A 19,353-nucleotide genomic window follows, 5' to 3' on the forward strand; every position below is an offset into this window, starting at 1 on the left:
AACTGTAGGCTACACCAGGCAAGGATAGCCAATTTTATTCCCGAACATGACAACGAACCAGACAAATTTTTAACTGATGATGGTTACCATGATGACCATTGCCGAGACTAACTTTATTGGGAATTCAAGTTCCACCTTTTGAACCAATGCCCTCAGAACATTAGCCTGGGCTTCTGGATTACTAGACCAGTGATTTTAAAAATTCAAGTTGCATTGAATTGGGTTGCTCATTTTCAAAAATCCACAATAATGTATTTAATTAGATGATCTTTGTGCACCTAGCATCAGAACCCCAATTTACTTTTCCCATTAAATAGCAGTGCCCTCACACCTAAACTTTCTTAAATGAGTTGCAACATGCACAATTACAGTAACTTAATTTACATACAGACTAGTTAGTAATTAATGCATTGGGAGGATGACTTCCTGGAGTGTACACAAGATGGTTTCTTCAGCATTTTAATGAATCAATTAGTTATTAATTTAGATTAACTACATTTAGCATTACACAATGAGAAAGGGCTGAGTAATGATCTTGCTGTAGAGAAGCCTTTCAGGAATCATGACCAAAATGCAATTGTACACCTTTCAAAATTGATACAAAACTCAATTCTTAACTAGCATCCATTTCAAAATGAAAAACTTCGAATGGTAAAAGGGCAAGTTGGTTGTGGTGGATTGGGGAAATACATTCAAGTATTGGATGGTAAACAGGAAATGTTTCATTTAAAGCATGGTCTAGAGCAAATATAGATTACTCCAAGACACAAAAATCTCAACAAAACAAAAGGTGAATCAACCATGGCTAACAAAAGTTAAAATTTCAGAGATCAAGGAAAGTAACTCCTTTGAGTTACTAGAAAAGGCGACCAGAAAAAGTAATAAGCCCAAGATTTGGAGCAATTCAGAATCCAGGATAGGACGACCAGAAACTGATTTTTTTTTAAATGAGAGAATATTAATCTAAGCTAGTAACAAAGGCTATCAAGGTATCTTTAGGTATACAAATAGGAAGAGATTAGCAAGGACAGTGAGTTCATTACAGGTTAGGTTAGTTCAGACAGGAGAAGAGAGAGAGTAGTAGAAAAGTAAAACTATTACTTTGTGTCCATCTTCAGAGGAAGGTACAGTAAATCTCCAAGACATACTATATTCTGGAAATATTATGCAGAATGGAAAGTAGCAAATATAACTACTATTTAAAAGAGTAATAGACATGTGCCGCACAGAAACAGACCCTTCAGTCTAACTCGTCCGTGCCAACCAAATATCCCAACCTCATTTAGCCCCACTTGCCTATATCCCTTGAAACCCTTCTATTCATATACCCATCCAGATAACTTTTAAATTTTAAATGTTGCAATTGTACCAACCCCCACTTCCTTTGGCAGCTTACTCCATACACGTACCACCTTCTACATGAAAACGTTGGCCCTTAGGTCTCTTTTATATCTTTCCCCTCTCACCCTAACCTATGCCCTCAAATTCTGGACCCCCCCACACCAGGGAAAAGACTTTGTCTATTTACCCTATCCATGTCCCTCATGATTTTATAAACCTCTATAAGATCACCCCTCAGCCTCCAATGCTCCAGGGAAAACAGCCCCAGCCTATTTAACGTCTCAAATCCTTCAACCCTGACAACATCCTCGTAAATCTTTTCTGAACCCTTTCAAAATTTCACAATATCCTTCAGACAGGAAGGAGACTAGAATTGTACAAAATATTCCAAAAGTAGTCTAACCTATGTCCACAATATGACCTTCCACTCCTGTACTCAAAGGAAAGCATACTTAATGCCTTCTTCACTATCCTATCTACCTGCGACTCCACTTTGAAGGAGCTATGAACCTGCACTCCAAGGCCTCTTTGTTCAGCAACTCTCCCTAGGACCTTATCAATAAATGTACAAGCCCTGGTAAGATTTGAGGAAGAAAGAAAACACAGTTTGATGTCAGTGATAAGGAAAATGGTAGAAACAGCATGATAATTATACATTTTGAAAATAAACATGATCGAGCAGAGTTAACATGGTCTATAAGAGGGAAATCATATTTACCTTGTTACTTGTAGCAAGTATAAACAAGACTCGAGGGATGTGTGCATTTGCATTTTCAAAAGACTTTCATTAAAGATCCCACACAGAGGTTAGGAAAATAAAACGGGAGCACATTGATTGCATCTAATCTACTGTCATGGATTGAAAATTGGTTTACAGAAAGAAAGAGTTGAGTACCATAATGATCAGTGCTAGGCCTCAAGCTATTCATAATCCACATAAATGACCTTAATGCAGGGACTAAACATACCATTTCCAAATTTGCTGAATCAACAAAATGAGAGTCGTGAGGAGGATGAAAGGAATCTTCAAGACGACCTGAAGACCAAGTGAACAGTTAAGTACATAGAAGCTGAATAGAAATGAGGTTACCCAATTTGGTAAAAAGATAGTAAGCTTTAGAAGAGCAGAGATTTGAAGATTATGCCCAAAGCAATCTTGGTATTCCTGCTCATGAATCAATAAAAAAAAAAGTGCAGCAAGCAAATTGGATGGGAAAAAGTACATCAGCCTTCATCACAATGGAACTTGAGTGCTGGAGTAAAGATGTCCTGCTGCAATTGTATAGAACCTTTGTGAGATCGCACTTGCGAATATTTCGCAGTCATGGTCTCATTACCCAAAGAAGGATACACATGCCATGGAAAGAGTGTAACAGATTCACCAAACAAAAGCCTGCATGGGCAGGATTGTCTTATGAGCAGAGGTTGAAGAATATGACCCTGCATTCTTCGAGTTTCAAAGAATGATAGATGATCTCATTCAGAAGTGAAGGATGATTTCCTTGGCTGGTGAGTCAAAGCTAGGGAATACAGCACAGATGTTCAGAATCATGGACAGGCAATTGGGGACCAAGGTGAGGGTAACCTTTTTTTCCCCATTCAGGAGGTGGTGAATATTTGGAACAATCTACCACGGAAGGCTGTGGAAACTCAAACACTGGATACTATTGAAATCAAGGGATACAGGAATAGTGGGACGAAATGGTGTCGAGATAGCTTTCAGATCATAATTGATCTAAGTGGCATGCTTATGGCCTTTTGTTAGTCACATGACGAATGGAAAAAACAGTACTGAATTTAGCTTTGCTGCCAGCTGAATAATGCAAAGAATAAAACGCAACTCTTTCAAATGGCTTACAAATATAGACTGCAAGTCATTTAAAATAACTATAAAAACATTAAACAATTTGCCTATTAACTTCCTTTAAAAGAATATTTCATACAGAATTTGATAAATCAACACGAATATTTGACTGATGTTTACACCGGCTTGCTAACAAAAAAGTCATTTTGTCAAACTCAAATGCTGAAACTCAGCAATGTGCGCCAAACATACAAATTTGTCAGAAATAATGCCAGTTCACTCAGTTAAATGAAGAATTGTTTTAACTTCCACACTCATGTACACACAAGGTATTGGTTTGTGAAGTTTGAAGAAACAAAACCGCCATACTTGACAAGCTAACAGCGAATGGAAGAGATAGAGCATCTAATTGGTGAAGTGACAAACGCAGTAGTACTGGGTGGCTCACAGTTTGATTGCAATGCTTTAGTGAACAAATATAATGCAATCCTTAAGTAACAATCTCAGACGCTCAAGTACTAAAGCAAATAAATTTCCCAAAATTCTAAAAAAGGAACTGAAAACTGACTTTAGAAATAAAAATTGGTACGATAAGTCAAACTTAAAATTTCACAAATTTCCATGCTTATCTGTCAGATTGGCTGTTGGGTATTTCAAACAGCAGTTAGTACCCTTCAAAAATACTGTAATTAATTGGGAGTAAACTGCGCTGAAGTATCCATGGTCAAGAAAAATAAATCATATAAATGCAAGTCTTTCATTCATGTCGAGACCAGTAGTAGACTAATGCCTAAGCACTTAATGCTGCATCTAAATTCAACAGTATCTTTTCATATTATCTCAAATAATCGCACTCTTAGTATTTAAGAGCTGATTTTACAACAAGACTAAACAAATGCTCAATCATTCCTACCCATAATTGCTTAATTTCCCTGTCCTCACCACATTTTCATAACTAAACATAGTTATTATACTTACAAACTAATCTAAAATTTTAAAGAAACAAGATATTATTTTTCAAGTGCTAAAGGTAGCTTACAGATTAGATGTGATTAAAGACTAATTTCACTTTCCAGACCACTAAACAACAGAAGCAATTTACATCCTTGCTTAAAATCAAAGTAATGCATTTATAACTGACTCTTCAATATAAGTTGCCAGCATGTGCTATCATTTGGTTTAGGAACTGTTATAATTTGTAAGTGACTACGTGGTCAGATGAATAAGTACAATTGCCTAATCATTTTAATTGCCCTCAATACTATAAATATTGGCAACTGTATATTACAGTCCAGGGCAATGTTTAACTCAAATTATATTTTAATCTCAGTTTTCAAAGCATGTGGCCCTGTAATAAAACAAGATCCAGCAATTACCAGTTGCGCAATTCTGGAACATTCTCTGTCCTTCAAGCTTTCACTATTGCTTAACTTTTGTTAAATACTTTCACGAGACGACAAACGTCATTGGCAAAGTCAGCCTTTTTCACCATCCCTAATTGCCTTTGAGATGGTGGTAGTATATTTGGAACCAAAGGAATTAATAATAGTGTTGACACCAGTTATTGTTATGAAACACACAAAACGCGAAATAGGCAAAGCCTATTGCTTTCTGTTATGGCTCAAACAGGTGACTTGTAAAATTCTGACAGAAATTAAACTGGATGACCAGGGGGCAGGGGGTTCTCTCTCTCTCTCTCTCGCAGGCAGAATGTAAAAACTTAGATAGCCATCTCCTGCAATTCAGAATCAATTCACACAACAACCTCCTGCAGTTAAGAAAGAATAAGAACACTGCAGTTAAGAATTTAACCACATTGATTATTTCCAGAAACAAATCACTACATTGCATCTTTGGTGGCATGTGATTGTGCTTTAAAATCCTGTGGAAAAGAGTTAAAAATCACACAACACCAAATTATAATCCAACAGGTTTAATTGGAAGTACACTAGCTTCATCAGTGGTACACAACCACCTAATGAAGGAGCGGCACTCCGAAAGCTAGTGTGCTTCCAATTAAATCTGTTGGAGTATAATCTGGTGTTGTGCGATTTTTAACTTTGTACACCCCAGTCGAACACCAGCATCTCCAAATCATGTGTAAAAGAGGACTGTTCCCTTGTTCACAGATCTCTTGACACAGCTCCACAAGGCCTGCGAAGTGTGTTAAGGGTTCTTCCAAAACGTTTGTACATACTTAATAAATTTTAGCTGTTCATAGAAGTTGGCGTATTGCAGTTGCATCAAGTGTCCTACTTTGCGGAACGTTTCAAGGAACACCTCTGGGACACCTGCACCAACCAACCCAACCGCCCCGTGGCTGAACAATAACTCCCCCTCCCACTCCGCCAAGGACATGCAGGTCCTTGGCCTCCTCCATCGCCAGACCCTGACCACACGACGCCTGGAGGAAGAGCGCCTCATCTTCTGCCAAGGAACCCTCCAATCACATGGGATGAATGTAGATTTCTCCAGCTTCCTCATTTCCCCTCCCCCCCCCACCTTATCTCAGCCTCAACCCCCAGATTCAACACCGCCCTCTTGACCTGCAATCTTCTTCCCGACTTCTCTGGCCTATCACCCTCACCTTCACCTCCTTCCACCTATCGTAGTCCCAGCGCCCCTCCCCCAAATTTCCTCTCCCCTACCTTTTATTTCAGCCCACTTGGCACATCAGCCTCATTCCTGAAGAAGGGCTTATGCCCGAAACATCGATTCTCCTGCCACTCGGATGCTGCCTGGCCTGCTGTGTTTTTCCAGCACCGCATTTTTCAACTCTCAACAAAAAGAACATAACATTTTTTTTTAAAAAAGTATACCATAACATATTTGACTAAGTCTTTAAAGATGGTGGTTAAGCAAGATGAACAAACATGTCTTGTTGGCCTCAATGTAAAAAGTTAAGGTGACCAAAGTAATCACCACAGGGAATTCATGCCAAAAAGTTTAAATCCTTTGGAGTTTCCTCTCGGATCAGAAATACCCACATATAAAAGCAAGGTCCCTAATCATTAATTTTCTGAAAAGAAATTAAAATTGGATTCATGGATATATTAAAATATATATCACCCCCCATATGCAAAATGTAATTGCTCCTCATGATGCCATTAAAAATTCTGTTATTTCGAATATCAGTAAAATATAACAAAATACCTAAAAAGAAAACACTTAAAGGTACTCAGTCTGGCTTTGAGACTTTTAACCCAAGTCACCGAAAGCATGTCCAAAAACAAAGTCTGACCCCATAATTTATTAAATTAGCTCAAAGTTAAAAATTGAAAAAAATTGCATTGTGTTCTGCATCAATGCCAGCATAGCATAAAAAGCATAACCAACTGCCTAGCAAACAGCTGAGGCAAAACAAAAAATTGATTGCAAATGAAATATGGAAGTCGCACTTTTGTTTCAGACAAATGTAGATCTTCTTGCTGCCAAATGCCTTAGTTTTCTAAGCTAGATTTGGAGTGGACAAGAAAGTTTTTTTTTAAAAAAAAGTTTCCAAATTTACAAAATTTTAAGTGTACATTTGGAAGGGGCCCTCGTGACACAGTAGTTGCATCCCTACCCATTGACCAAGAGGTCCGGGTTCAATACGCCCCTGCTCCAGGTGTGTGATAACATCTCTGAACAGGTTGATTACAAAACCAAAAGGTGCAATTGTAAATTACTATCATAGGTAATGCAAAGTTTTAGTCATGAATTGGTCCCAACAAGCAACTAGTTTCTTCACAAACAACTTAAGTCATCAAAACAAGCACCAGGAACTACTTCAAATCTCACTTTATAGATGACAGCTGAAAAACAAAGGAGAGTCATATACAGAAATGTTTTAGCCAACTGACATATACCTGACTAAATAACGGGACCTAGAGCAGCTGCAATTTGGAAAACGTGACTATGCACTTCAATGGAAGTTAATATTGTGCACAAATGGAAGTTAATATTGTCCACATTCATATAGTCAGATCAAGTTATTTCCTAACTCAATTTTAATGGGTAACCTTCAGACAAATTCATTAAGGGCACCACTAGATCATTCAAGTTTTCTTTCAAAAAGGCAAGACCAGTCTGGCTGCCAAGTTTAAAATCTGGCATTTCAGGCTGTATAGTTTTCAGTCTCATAAATTTACTGTTAACGGTGGATATACACATATCTGAGCTAAATGCAATTTCACTGTACTAAATTGAACATACAAGCAGATAGGGAAAGACGACCATTGATTTCAAAGATCTCATATTGACTCCATAGAACTTTTATTTCTACACCATCCTCAACAGAAGATTTGGGTACCCAAATGACAAAAAGCTTCCAGTGTTTCAAACTTAAAAATTTTAAAGATAAATCAAAAGCAACTAATAAAACATGCAATTTAGTGGAATTCTGGCACACAGGTTTAAAGGCAGAATTAGTTAATTTAAAATGCAGAGAGAAGACATACTTCAAGACGTCTTAATTTCTTGATCCCTTTACTCCTCTATAAATTCTGATTTCTGTGTTAACTAGTTATTGACATTTTCATTGCTCAGCATAATAAGCTAAACAACTAATTTTAAGCAGGCTGGGGGAAAGGAAAAGAGAAACTTAGATGTTTTTGTTCTTGAACTCAATTTTGATGGAATCCAGTTATCAAAAAGGGCAAGAATCGAGTACAAATTTGAAAATATGGTTAAGATATTGTAGCATGCAAATTACTGGCTAAAACATTGCTAGAATTACAAATAGTCACTTAAGGAAAAATCTAAAATCTCTAGTTGAGCATGTGAAACAGATGACAACTATAACTGATATTAGATTAGATTAGATTACTTTGTATATTAGATTCCTTACAGTGTGGAAACAGGCCCTTCGGCCCAACAAGTCCACACCGCCCCGCCGAAGCGCAACCCACCCATACCCCTACATTTATCCCTTATCTAACACTACGGGCAATTTAGCATGGCCAATTCACCTGACCTGCACATCTTTGGACTGTGGGAGGAAACCGGAGCACCCAGAGGAAACCCACGCAGACACGGGGAGAACGTGCAAACTCCACACAGTCAGTCACCTGAGACGGGAATTGAACCCGGGTCTCTGGCTCTGTGAGGGAGCAGTGCTAACCACTGTGCCACCGTGCCGCCCACTGATGTGGATTATATCTGCAATAAATGCAGTCAGTTGTGAATCTTAACAGATCAAATGGATCGGTTGGAGAGACAGTTAGAACCAGTGAGGAATTTGCAACAGCAAGTGATGGATGGCAGTTATAGGAAGGGGGGAAAGTCTCAGATACAGTCACATAGATGCTTAACTTCCAGGAAAGGTGAGAGAGGTAGGCAGCTATTGCAGGAGCCTTCTGTGGCTATACCCATTTCAAACAAGTATGGTGTTTTGGAAAATGTAGGGGGTGATGGATTCTCAGGGGAACGTAGCACGAACAGCCAGGTTTCTGGTATTGAGACTGGCTCAAATGCATTGAGGGGTACATCAGGTTCCAAGAGATCAATTGTCAGGGGACTCTAGCCAGAGGTGTAGACAGATGTTTCTGTGGCCAGCAGCGAAAAATCAGAATGGTGTGTTGCTTCCCTGGTGCCAGGATCAAGGATGTCTCAGGAGAGGGTGCAGAATGTTTCAAGGGGGAGATGGGCCAGCAAGAGGTCTTTGTCCACATTGGAACTAATGACATTGGAAGAGGAAAGGTTGAGATTCTGAATGAAGATTAGAGAGAGTTAGGCAGGAATTTAAAAAGGAGGTCCTCGAGAGTAGTAATAGGAGGATAGAGCAGATGAATGCACAGCTAAGGAGCTGGTGTATGGGAGAAGGATTCATATTTTTGGATCTTTAGAATCTCTTTCGGGGTAGAAGTGACCTGTACGAGAAGGACGGATTGCACCTAAGTTGGAAGGAGGCTAATATACTGGCAGGGAAATTTGCTAGAGCTGCTTGGAAGGATTTAAACTAGTAGGGTGGGGTGGGGTGGGACCCAGGGAGATAGCAAGGAAAGAGATCAATCTGAGACTGATACAGTTGAGAACAGAAGCGGGTCAAACAATCAGAGCAGGCAGGGACAAGGTAGGACTAATAAATTAAACTGCATTTATTTCAATGCAAGAGGCCCAACAGGGAAGGCAGATGAACTCAGGGCATGGTTAGGAACATGGGACTGAGATATCATAGCAATTACAGAAACATGGCGCAGGGATGGGCAGGACTGGCAGCTTAATGTTCAAGGATACAAATGCTACAGGAAGGATAGAAAGGGAGGCGAGAGAGGAGGGCGAGTGGCATTTATGATAAGGGATAGCATTATAGCTGTGCCGAGGGTGGATATTCCCAAAAATACATCCAGGGACGTTATTTGGGTGGAACTGAGAAATAAGAAAGGGATGGTCACCTTATTGGGATTGTATTATAGACCCGATAATAGTCAGAGGGAAATTGAGGAACAAACTTGTAAGGAGATCTCAGCTATCTGTAAGAATAATAGGGTAGTTATGGTAGGGTATTTTAACTTTCCAAACAGACTGGGAGTGCTATAGTGTTAAGGGATTAGATGGAGAGGAATTTGTTAAGTGTGTACAAGACAATTTTCTGATTCAGTATGGGAATGTACCTACTAGAGAAGGTGCAAAACTTGACCTACTCTTGGGAAATAAGGCAAGGCAGGTGACTGAGGTGTCAGTGGGGGAGCACTTTGGGGCCAGCAACCATAATTCTATTAGATTTAAAATAGTGATGGAAAAGGATAGATCAGATCTAAAAGTTGAAGTTCTAAATTGGAGATAGGCCAATTTTGACGGTATCAGGCAAGAACATTCAAAAGCTGATTGAGGGCAGATGTTCACAGGTAAAGGAATGGCTGGAAAATGAGAAGCTTTCAGAAATTGAGATAACGAGAATCCAGAGAAAGTATATTCCTGTTAGGGTGAAAGGAAAGGCTGGTAGGTATAGGGAATGCTGGGTGACTAAAGAAATTGAGGGGTTTGGTTAAGAAAAAGAAGGAAGCATAAGGTATAGACAGGATAGATCGAGTGAATCCTTAAAAGAGTATAAAGGCAATAGGAATATACTTAAGAGGGAAATTAGGAGGGCAAAAAGGGGACATAAGATAGCTTTGACAAATAGAACTAAGGAGAATCCAAAGGGTTTTTACAAATACATTAAGGACCAAATGGTAACTGGGAAAGAATAGGGCCCCTCAAGGCAGCCTGTGAGAGAAGCCGCAGGAGATGGGACAGATACGAAACGAGTATTTTGCATCAGTATATACTGTGAAAAAGGATATGGAAGATATAGAAAGTAGCGAAATAGATGGTAACACCTTGCAAAATGTCCATATTACAGAGGAGGAAGTGCTGGATGTCTTGAAACGCGTAAAGGTGGATAAATTCCCAGGACCTGATCAGGTGTACCCGAGAACTCTGTGGGAAGCTAGAGAAGTGATTACTGGGCCTCTTGCTGAGATATTTGCATCAACAATAGTCACAGGGGAGATGCCAGAAGACTGGAGGTTGGATAACGTGATGCCACTGTTTAAGAAGGGTAGTAAGGAGAAGCCAGGGAACTGTAGACCAGTGAGCCTGACGTTGGTGGTGGGCAAGTTGTTGGAGGGAACCCTGAGGGACAGGATGTACATGTATTTGGAAAGGCAAGGACTGATTAGGGTTGGTCAATATGGCTTTGTGCGTGGGAAATCATGTCTCACAAACTTGATTGAGTTTTTGAGGAGGTAACAAAGAGAATTGATGAGGGCAGAGCAGTAGATGTGATCTATATGGACTTCAGTAAGGTGTTCGACAAGGTTCTCCATGGGAGACTGATTAGCAAGGTTAGAACTAGCCATTTGGATACAGAACTGGCTCAGAGGTAGAAGACCTCTGGTGGTGGAGGGTTGTTTTTCAGACTGGAGGCTTGTGAACAATGGAGTGGCACAAGGATCGGTGCTGGGTCCTCTACTTTTTGTCATTTATATAAGTGATTTGGATGCGAGCATAAGAGATACAGTTAATAAGTTTGCAGATGACACCAAAATTGGAGGTGTAGTGGACAGCAAAGAAGGTTACCTCAGTTTACAACAGGATCTTGATGAGATGGGCCAATGGGCCGAGAAATGGCAGGTTGACTTTAATTCAGATAAATGAGAGGTAGTGCATTTTGGAAAGCAAATCTTAGCAGGACTTATACACTTAATGGTAAGGACCTCGAGTGTTGCTGAACAAAGAGACCTTGGAGTGCGGGTTCATAGCTCCTTGAAAGTAGAGTCACAGGTAGGTACGATAGTGAAGGCGGCGTTTGGTAGGCCTTCCTTTATTGGTCAGATTATTGAGTACAGGAGTTGGAAGGTCATATTGCAGCTGTACAGGACATTGGTTAGGCCACTGTTGGAATATTGCGTGCAATTCTGGTCTCCTTCCCATCAGGAAGATGTTGTGAAACTTGAAAGGGTTCAGAAAAACTTAACAAGGATATTGCCACGGTTGGAGGATTTGAGCTATCGGGGGAGGTTGAACAGGCTGGGGCGACCTTACAGAGGTTTACAAAATTATGAGGGGCATGGATAGGATAAATAGGCAAAGTTTTTTCCCTGGGGTGAGGGGAGTCCGGAACTAGAGGGCATAGGTTTAGGGTGAGAGGGGAAAGACATAAAAGGGACCTAAGGGGCAACTTTTTCACGCAGAAGATGGTAAGTGTGTGGAATGAGCTGCCAGAGGAAGTGATGGAGGCTGGTACAATTGCAACATTTAAAAGGCATTTGGATGGGTACATGAATAGGAAGGGTTTGGAGGGATATTGGGGCTGGGTGCTGGCAGGTGGGACTAGATTGAGTTGGGATATCTGTTCGACATGGACGGGTTGGACCAAAGGGTCTGTTTCCATGCTGTACATCTCTCTGACTCTATAACAGACTGATGAAATCAGCATAACGTAAATTATAAGAGCAGAATTGGGCTTTTCAGCAAACAGTCTGCTCCACCATTCAATGAGATCATGGCTGATCTAATAAGCCTGAACTCCACTCTGCCTTTTTCCCATAAACCACAATGCCCATACTGATTAAAACTCTCTCAACCTTGAATATACTTAATAACCCAGCCTCCCAACAGCCCTCTGTGATCAAGAATTCCAGATTTACTACACTCAGAAAAAAATTCTTCCAATGTCTGAATGTGCATCCTCTTATTCTTATTGAGATTATGCCTTCTAATGCTAGACACTCAAGGAAAAACAATTTTTCTGCATTTTAATAATATTCAGCTTTTCTATTCTTCCTGTCAAAGTGCATAATCTCATTTTCTGACATTATATTCAATCTGCCAAGCTTTTACTCACTCATTTAACATGTCTTTAACTCTGCAAACTGTTTGCATAAACTTAACCACTTCCGTGCCCAACCTTTGTCATCTGCAAAATATATTGTAAATAGTGACCCCAGTATTAATCACAAAAAGCCTCTTGTTTCTGTTACAGTATTATGCCCCCACATGCATTTTGAACAAATCCATCCTAACATTTTACCATTGACACAAAGGAAGTTTGGGGTTTAAAATATATGACTAGAAAATTTAACGAATTGTTTAGGCAAAAAGTGCTGAAGACCCTGGAGGCATAACCAAATACAGTTGAATTCTGAACCAACAGAAACTTTTAAGGATTGTTGAAAGCTTGATAAAATGTCACTTTAGAGAAGACCTGGTGATGTGGAGGTGCAGGTACTATGGAATAACAGTGGATAAGAGACTAGACAGATGAAAATATGGCTGCCAATGAACTAAGTAACAGAAAAGATAAGCTTTTTGTGGGGGCTATGGAGGAGTATACTATGGTCTCAAGGAGAAAAATTAAAGAGATAGGATACAGAAGGCATTCAAAAATATTTAAACGAGAGAATGAAAACTTCAAAATTCAAAGTAGTTGGGGGTAGTGTGGACAGATAATTGGCTTATTAGCAGGAAACATGATTCTTTTTCAGACTGTCAACTAATACCCAGTGCTGGGTCCACAACAGTTTTGAATACCTATTAATGACTTGGGAGGAAGGAACTAAATGCACTGTAGCCAAATTTTCAGATGACAAAAATAGGTGAAAAAGCAGGTTGTGAGAAGGAAACAAATAGTTTGCAAAGAGATTTTGATAAGTTAGGTAAAAGTGGCATTATGTGGGAAAATGCAAAATTGCTCACTTTGAACCAGGAAGCGAAAGAGCAGAATATTAATTAAATGGAGAAAAACTTAAAGCTGCAACACAGACTTGTGCACAAAACCTAGAAAGCTAGCACATAGATGCAACAGATAATCAGGTTGGAATGTTCGCCCTTACTTCAAGGATGTTTAAGTATCAGGGTTGGGAAGTCTTACTGCAAATATAAAGGTGCTGGTGAGACTACATCGACTATTTAAAGCAGTTTTGGGCCCCTTATTTAAAGGAAAAATGCCATTTTATTGGAGACAGTTCAGAGATGGTTCATTAGGACTATCCCTAGGAGGAAGGGATGGTCTCATATGCAAAGGCTAACAGATTAGGACTCTACTCAGAGGAATTTAGATGAATGAGACAGTCTCGTTGAAACAAGCCCCTTAAGAATCCTATGTTTCAAGGAGATTGTGTCTCATTCAGATAAATTCCTGTGAATAGAGTCCAAATCCATCAGCCTTTGCGTATGAGACAATCCCTCCATACTAGGAATAATCCTCGTGACCCACCCCTGAATTGCCTCCAATAAAATCCTTAAGGGGCTTGATAGGGGAAAAAACAGAGAGGAGGTTTCCATTACCTGAGTGTGTCCAGGCTCCAAGAGCATAATTTCAGAATAAAGGGGCATCAAATTTAAGATTGAAACGAGGAGAGATTTCTTCTCTCAGAAGAGTGTTTTTGGAACTCCTTCGCACAGAGCTGCATGGATCCTAACATGGCTAAGTAAAGGACTTTTTAAGGAACTGATCCTGGGTCTCGTACACTTTATATGCAGTCTTCCTGATTTGGAATACTTAAGGGACACTACTCCTGAAAAAAGTATGATAGAAAGATTCCTGATCAGTATGTGAATCATGGGTTATGTGGGGCTTGAGGGGACTAATGGTTTACTTCTATTCCCATTTCTTATGGCCTAAGACAACTTATTGGTCAGAAGCAACTGAAGAAAACTTAGGGTACTCGATAAGTAAACAGGGTAGGCGAAAGTGAGTACTGCAGAGTGTGGTGTTGGAAAAGCACAGCAGATCAGGCAGCGTCGGAGCAGGAAAATCGACATTTCGGGCAAAAGCTCTTCATCAGGAATGAGACTGGGAGCCTCAGGGGTGGAGAGATGAATGGAAGAGGGGATGTAGCTGGGAGAGCAATAGGTGGATGAAGGTGAGGATAAAGGTGATAGGTTGATGGGGAGGGTGGACCCTATAGGTGGGAAGGAAGATGAACAGATGGGACATGTCATGAGAATGGTGCTGAGCTGGAAGACTGGAACTGGGATAAGGTGGGAGGAGGGGAAATTGGTGAAATCTACATTGATGCCATAGGGTTAGAGGGTCCCCAGGCAGAAGATAAGGCGTTCTTTCTCTAGGTGTCGGAGGCAGCCCAGGACCTGCATATGTCCTTGGCAGAGTGGGAGGGGGAGTTAAAAGTGTTCGGCCACAGAGTGGTGGGGTTGGTTGGTGCGGGTGTCCCAGAGATGTTCTCTGAAGTGCTCTGCGAGTAGGAGTAGCAGAGTTTAGATAAAGCTGGGATGAAGAGCTGGCCTAATGAAAGCCATGTTGTTAATATTAATTGTTGCAAAAACCCACAAATTCATGGATTCACTTGTTTCCCTGCAAAAAAGGACATCTGTCAAAGAGCTAAATGGTTGATTCTCAACAGGCAATCAGGGATGAGCTGGGCCAGCTAACGACTCTAAAACAAAAGGGACGTACACAGATAGAATCAGTGATGAGGATTGGGATTTTTGCAGTGGCAACCAAGACAACAGCTTTAGTCTTTCAGACATATTAACTGGACGCTACTGAACGCGAATACTGTATTGTCAGATATGTTGTATTTTTGATGAGGTATTAAATTGAGCAGTCATCCAACTTCACCAGCTCAGATGTAAAAGATTCCGAGTCAACATCTTTCTGTACAGAGCATTTCACGTTCAATGTGTGCAAGTTCATTTAAAAATAACTGGCACAAGTTTTGTTTAAAAATATGAATTAAATCAACTGAGTATTTAACAATTCAGGTTCCCTAAAATATGATATGGCATCACATGCTAGAGTTTACAATATTACCTCTTCAACTTTCAGCTTACCTTAACACCCTCCCCCTGCAAAAGATAAGTGGCTTTAAATCTTCCACCGTTACTGCCAATGTAATTCCACACTGGATAGATCATACCTACTGCAACAAAGGTCAGATAGATTTTCTGTTTCATAGTTGTCATATTCAGCCACAGTTAGTATGTCAGATTTCATACATCAGACTATCTCAAATTAGCTTACAAATTAGGGACTGAAAGAACACTTCCCTAGCACCATGGCATGGGTAGGATCAGACCTATAGGTCTCAAAAACAAAATACCTTTGCCCCCCATACTATAGCAGTCCTGGAAATGTAATTAACCAAGGCATCGCAGGATGAACAAAACATCTGTTCAGTACTTAAGAGTTGCACAACAAACATTTTGTTTTATAAATGCACTCAAATCTTACCATCACTGCCACTAGGCTGGGAAGACATTTTCAAGATGACAATAACATTGGCAAGATTAGAGTGGTGCTGGAAAAGCACAGCAGGTCAGGCAGTATCCGAGGAGCAGGCTGCCTGACCTGCTGTGCTTTTCCACCACCACTGTAATCTAGACTGATTTCCAGCATCTGCAGTCCTCACGTTTGCCCAACATTGGCAAGCTTTTTAATAAAGAATAAAGAATTTGCTTTTATAGATTTGCATATTTTGTCTTAAAAGTGTGGGCACAGCCAATGAATTACTCTAGGCAAAGCGTTGGCAAACAATAACTATTTGATTATTTCACAGAATTTAAGCATTGCTACCTGCTCACTATCCCTAACTGTCCTAAAGATATTTAATTTAAATATAAAAAGGCATCTAATAATCCAGGTCCCTTTTTATTGCTGTTGGCAGATAGAGGAATGATGCTCTATATTAGACAGTGCAGAACTTTAAACAGGGCTTCAATTTACTGTACTAACATGACATGTGCCACAGGTCTTATAACCCATATTTTTTCCAGATTCAAGTGAAATCTTTAATAAACTCAATTACTCAACAGTTTAGAGGCATAGATAAATTGGGCCCATGTTACCAGAAAGTATTTCCCTGGGATGGGGTAGTCCAGAACTAGAGGACATAAATTTAGGGTGAGGGGGGAAACATTTAAGAGACCACAGTGGTAGCTTTTTCACACGGGATGGTGCATGTATGGAATGAGCTGCCAGATGAAGTGGTGGAGGCTGGTACAATACAGTATTTAAAAAGTATCTGGATGGGTATATGAATTAGAAGGGTTGAGAGGGATTTGGACCAAGTACAGGCAAATAGGACCTGGTCGGCATGGACCAGTTGGACCAAAGGGTTTGTTCTGTGCTGTACATCTCTATGACTCTAAATAGACTCTCTCAAATCTGATGAATTATGAGGGCACCCGAAGGAAACCCACATAGACACGGGGAGAATGTGCAAACTCCACACAGACAGTCACCAAGGCTGGAATTGAACCTGGGACCCTGGTGCTGTAAGGCAGCAATGCAAAATACTGAGCCACCATGCGACCCAAGGTAGTGACTTCCACCCAGCAGAAAACTTACAACATGATATCTGATTATGTTCTTACAATCTACAAGGTCAGGTCATGATCACCATTTTTACATGTCATTTAATTACTTGGGCTCTTCATAAGACCATTGTGTACAAACTCCAACAAGGATTACACAAATATTTACTCATCAGGAAGATGTCAAAAGGTCAAGATTGGTCAAATCAAAACTACACAGTGCAGAATTCAGGTCTAGTACGCTTCAATAACCACTGAAAATGGGCATTTAGGAAATCTTTAAAAGAACCAGCATAAAATAATTGGATTGCTGACTGTGGACCCACACTGGTTCTCAAGCAAATACACAGTAGGCGATAAATAAAGAAACTTGCTCAGCAAAGCAAATAATAGAGGCCTGTTACTGTAACAAAGTTTCTGTCACAAACCAATAAGTTCTGTAAGAGAGTTGCATTATTCATTAGCCAAAGCAACAAAACACTAAAATTTAAATTGTTACAAAGAAGTTATGCTGTCCAAACTGGCTGGGTCAGCTAGGACTATCACACCTTAACATAATGGGAAAATTAGTAAAATAGATCCTAAATGAACTCAGCATTAATTGGTGTAGACTTAAGCAAATTTCATTGCAATAAAGATTTGTATCAAGAACTTGTTTGCTTATTCTGATGAGTAAATTGTAGAACCTGGTTCTATACTAAAACATATTTAACAATACATTAGTTTCTCAATTACCCTTAAAGACAGCTTTCAAAGGAAATTATCAAAAGCTTGGCCTTCCTAATAGGCAACACCACACACTCATTGGAGATCAAATATTTCCAGTAAATACAAACTGGTGAAAGGGTCTACTCAAGTCTAATTTACTGGATCATCCAATTAGGTACTCGTATTTTTTTTAAAAAGCTACAAAAATGAAAGGATCAGTGTTTTTATTAAAACAATCCACGAGGAAATCTCTGACCATTTAAGATAGTGGCACGGTCGCACAAGTAGGAAATGAGACTCGAATTCATTGTTAATTCAACAAACAAACATGAACCAGCCTCATCACTTTAACTGAGGAATTGAATAAAGGGAAACAACATTCAAGCGGAGATAGAGGTGTTCTTAACCTTTTCTCCCAATTTACTAAACAACCTCACCTCAAAGATGCTGCAGGAAATAAGGAATTAATTTTTAATGTAGAATTTAGTTATTCGGGGATAAGGTTTGTGTTTATAAACATGTTCAATGTGGTGTTTTAATAAAGATGATTTGCTTACCCGGACTAAGCTTTTTATTTTCTCTCTTTCCTCTGTCTCGACAGCTCTTTCTTTGTTCTCTGACGTTAGAAAATGGCGGCCTTCTTCCCGCGAACAACAGTCCTGAGCTGGAGATGGGGGAGGGGAGGGGCGGAATCATCTCCGCCCCCTCGTTTCCCATTGGCTTACAGGACCGAGAGGGCGTGGCCTTTTCACCCATTTACCGCACCCCGCCCCAGCAACTGCACTCCGATTGGTAGATGATGAAACAACCTCGGTGACTATTGGCTGATCCGGGAAAGCGAGGACGTCATTGCTGTTAACGGTTTATTTAAATGATCAGCTTTTTTTAAACTTCCTTATTACCCCCCCCCCCCAAACACACATATTGAAGAGAGCAGAAGGTCAGTTTAGAATTGTACGTCGGTTCCTAATTTTCCAATTTCCACTTTTAAAGGGCATGCTTTTTAACTTAAAATAAAAAGCTCTGGGAGCTGGAGGTCTGAAACCAGTAAATTCAGATATTGCTGGAAAAATTGAGCAACATTTGCGGCAAAAAAATGTCATTGTTTGAAGCCCAGTGACCCTTCAGAACATTTCACATCATTTTTAATTTATAGTGATATTAACACCAATATCTGCAGCATTTTGCTTTTATGCTTGCTTACATATTGTTTTACTGCATAATGTAAACAGCTTGCATTTAGATGTTGTTTGATATTAACAGAACAAACACCAACATGCTCTGATTTTCAACATCTGCAGTATTTTGCTTTTGTTTATTTGTTGTATTTGGTATAATTTAAAGCCCTTTCCCCAACTCTTCTCGAGAGTGACGTGCATTTATATAAGATTAAAAGACATAATGCCTCAATTATAATGATGTTAGCATAAGAAACACCGATATCTTTGGATTTCCAACATCTGCAGTTTAATTTTGCTGAATTTATGCATAATTTAAACCTCTCTCCTCAGCATCAACTTGTACTTCGACAGTGCTCAAAAGAACAATTTCTCATTTATAATGAATGGACGTTGTACTATAATTAGGGGGTGATTTTATAGAAGGAGAATTATTTAGTAACCATTTAAAATTTCAAAGTGTAGACATGGAAAGAGTGGTTAAAGCAATCATATAGCGAAATGGATTCCTATTTAGATTATTATTGTGCAAGGAATACATTTTTAAAACCCTAATGCATAGCAACCACAATTGAGTCACCA

At 39.7% G+C, this 19,353-nt stretch overlaps 1 protein-coding gene across 1 annotated transcript in view; it reads right to left on the bottom strand.

Annotated features, from left to right (window-relative positions):
• ip6k2b (inositol hexakisphosphate kinase 2b) overlaps window positions 1-18,282 on the bottom strand; it is a 33,746-nt gene extending 15,464 nt beyond the window's left edge. Inside the window, exon 1 of the mRNA XM_043707637.2 lies at window positions 18,151-18,282. The gene's annotated coding sequence lies outside the window, so the exon portion shown is untranslated. The remainder of the gene's footprint in view (window positions 1-18,150) is intronic.
• Between the last annotated feature and the right edge of the window lie 1,071 nt (window positions 18,283-19,353).

Source organism: Chiloscyllium plagiosum, unplaced genomic scaffold (genome assembly GCF_037043375.1).
Source record: "Chiloscyllium plagiosum isolate Xiang-an unplaced genomic scaffold, Cpla_swu_hap1 HiC_scaffold_14, whole genome shotgun sequence".
Lineage (NCBI taxonomy): Eukaryota > Metazoa > Chordata > Chondrichthyes > Orectolobiformes > Hemiscylliidae > Chiloscyllium > Chiloscyllium plagiosum.